The sequence below is a fragment of the Rhea pennata genome, chromosome 1, assembly GCF_028389875.1.
Source record: "Rhea pennata isolate bPtePen1 chromosome 1, bPtePen1.pri, whole genome shotgun sequence".
NCBI lineage: Eukaryota > Metazoa > Chordata > Aves > Rheiformes > Rheidae > Rhea > Rhea pennata.
Window position 1 is genome coordinate 82,840,295 of NC_084663.1, and position 3,667 is coordinate 82,843,961.

The window sequence follows — 3,667 nt, forward strand, 5'->3', positions numbered from 1 at the left end:
TTAAGGCCCTCAGCAGCTTAGGGATGGTGTTTCACAGGATGAAGTATGGGACAAAAAGGGAGAAAACTAGTAGAGAGATACAGAAATGGCTAATAGTGCAACTAGACTGTAGATTCAGGAAAATAGGTTATGCTGCAGCACTATAACTTGATATAAACACTGTAATATGAACTTTGCTAAGGGTGAAAAAGAGAAGCTCAATACTGTAGCAGTAGTAAACAAGCATTTCTTTTTTTCTTTTTTACATGGAAATGAAGAAGTAATGAGATTTTAGACATACCAAAAGCCAGAGTCAATGACAGTGATGACATTTTTGAAGCCAAGTACAGACATGAGCACCTTGCTGAATCAAGAACAGCATCAAGAAGCAATTGACAATGACTTGAACCAGACCCATTTAAGAGTATTAGCTGCAAATTCTTACTGTCAGCTTGACAAAACAGTTTTTGTCAATCTATGTGCAATATTCAATAATATTCTCTAAATATATTTGAAACTATTGATGAATGAGGATTTCATTGATGCAAGCTTTTCTTGCCTAGCAAAGTAGCAAAGCAAAAAAACAAAAAAAAAAAAAAAAAAGGAGAGAGAGTAAAATAAAATCACATGATGCACCACGCAGACTTTACTATGTCATATATGGTTAGGGTATTTTCACTTAATTTAATTATGTGCAATTAGTGTTTTACTGTGTATGCATCTCACTGTTACAAAACACACATATCTACTGAAAGACCTGGCAGTCTTTCTAGATTGACCTCTAATACAGAATACCTTTGCATCAAATAATGAGGATTAATGTCATTTCCTTCTTTCTATATGACATAACTGGTAAAAAGATCTCAAATTCATAAAGAAGCAAAGAAGTAGTCTTTAAGACTGCTGACCTATCAAAACCAAATACCTGAAAGTCGTCATATCTATTCTGAAGTCCAAGACATAGAAAGCATAACTGCATATAAACAGCTTGTGTGAAACACACCCTAAAAAAAAGACAAACAAGTTGCAAAAGAAACAAGCCCAGGTCAGTTTGACTTCCTTACATTCAACCCAAACCAAAAAAAAAAACATGATCCAAAAGCATGAAAAATAGCTTTTTTAAACCTGTTTTCAATTCAGAACTTACTTAATAATTTTACAGTCAATGGTTCAGATTAAAGAATACAGCTGTAATGTGCTAATTGATACCCACAAGCCTTTGGAGAATACAACCCGTAAGCTGAATCTTATTTCCACCATTTTTAGTGAAACTGAGTGCTGTCTCAGTACTGAAATCCTCAAGATTTGGCCCCAGAACATGATTTACTCAAGATTAAATCAAAGCATATGGCAGCTGATGGAGTCAGGGGGCTTTGGCTCAAAACTGTTGGAATAACAGCACTGTAAAGCTTGAGCTGGCATTTACAAGCCCTTCAAAGCCCACAGTGGTATTTCACACTGACTATGCTGCCATTTCTTATTTGTACCACCCTTCAATAAGGAAATCATCAATGAACCAGCCATTCACTTCAGGTGGCGCTGTCTAGTAGCGACAGGAGAGAGAAACTCAGAGTACAGAAAATAATCAGACAGAATATTCCTGTGTAAGATCCTTAAAAATTATCTTTAATTATTGTCAAGTATGAACAGATGAATAAGTACAGAAGCAGGTAAAATTGCATAGATGAAAACTATGCATTTCAAATAGTTCAAGAACTCATGACATTGGAGGTTCTAAAAATGATAAACCAAATGATTTCACTACTGGAAATAAAATGAGCTGTTATGTGGCAATGAAGTACATGATCCAAAGTATAAGCAGTTTGTAAATGATAGAAATAAGTACAGCTGAGTCAGCTTAAGCAGTTTGTTGCCCTGATGGTGCACTTCATATGGAGACTATTGAGCTTCTGTATTTTACATCAGTAATATTCGTTCTTTAAAATCAGAGGTATATCTGAGAGGCCATGTACAGTTCTATTGACAGCTGCTCTTTATTCATTTCAAACCAACATACTGCAAAAACAATGGTTTACATGTCAAGGAGAGGAAAAAATATTTAATTTTAGTAGCTTATACGTAGGGAGATTGCTGAATTTCGTCATAAAAATATCATTTTTACTTTTTACACAAAAGTAAAATCTACATTTGATCCCAATTACATTATAGACATGTCACTGAAATAACAACATGGATCAAAGACTGATGCACCTAAAGGAACCAAATGTAACATTTTCATTTTATTTATTATAGAAACCAAAAACAGAAGATGATTTTTTTTGTAACTTGAAGTGACATTTGCTAGAGCCTGTGAATAGGTGAAATAATACAGGTTTACATTGATATTAACAGATATTTTGAGAGAAATTTCAGTTAGGACCTCAGCTTCACTTTATTTCATTTGAAAATATCAAAGTATATTATGATCTGACAGCATAAATTGTTGACTTCACTGATGGCAAGTTCAACTGCACTAAATGAAGTAATAGAACACCCTGAAGTTTCTTTGTTGCAGATATAAATATTGACATCTTTAAGAACACTTGATAAGCATTAAAAAAAAAGGAAACTGCTATATCTAATTAAATAAAGCCAGAATAACGGAAGAATAAATTCAGCCCGAAAAAAGTCCAAAAAATTTGAAATGTAGGTCCTTAGTTAAAGCATCCGAGAAAAGGAATCTGTTTCAGGCTTGTTATATACAGGCTGAAACAAGCTTGTCATGTTGTGCAATTGCAAGGACAACTTTCTAATTCCATCCAGCCCTATGGCTATGAAAGGTAAATCACACTTTGGAACTGATTCTGCATTCCTCTCAGTCCAAAATTACAACAGTCAGTGGAAATGAGTTGCTGAAAGACTAGGGGATCAGACCTTTCCTGGAGAAGTGGCTAGAAGCTGTGGTACTTCCCTTTTCTTTATGCCTATTCTTGTCTAGTCTCTAGCGCATTGTACTGTCTTTCAAGTGCCTGTCCACAGGATGGACAGTACATCAAGTTAAGCATGTGCACTGTTAAAGAATGTGTAAGTAGACATTAATTTCCTTGGGTCATGATCATTGCCAAGGTAACTTCACAGAAGGCAGAGGGATTGGTTCTCCTTACATCTACAAATGCATAAATCAGGAACAAATGAAGGAAATCAATACAGTTGCACCCAAACCCACTGTGTTAGTGCTCAGTAAGTCAGGCTGTGATTTTCCAGCACTCATCACTCCACTCTGTCTACATAGATGCTCTTATTGCGTACTAAATGTTTCGTGCCATGTGGCCACACTCCCCCCCAGTTACTCTCTGTCAGTTCCACTACATTTAATGATTACTAAAATCTTGTCTATCTGAATGAAATTTTGAGGCAGATGAGGTAAACTGCATTAAGCCCCATTGTGTTCAGAATTAAAGCAGCCTTAATTCAATTCAGTTTACTTTCCTCCCCAAAAGAATGAACCCAAATCAGATTAAGGCTGCTTTTATACTGCAACAGAATGTCCATGCTGGGCTTGAATGCAGTTTAACAAATCTTTAAAACCTTAAATGCACATATTTCATTAATTTGGATTAGCTTTTCTGAAGTCCCCAGTGGAGATACAGCTGATGAGATTCCATGTAGGGAGTTTGCACGGATTTTCTAGGATGTTGTGAACTCACATCCTGGCTTACTGCACACTAACTTCCTCTCGAAGACAAAT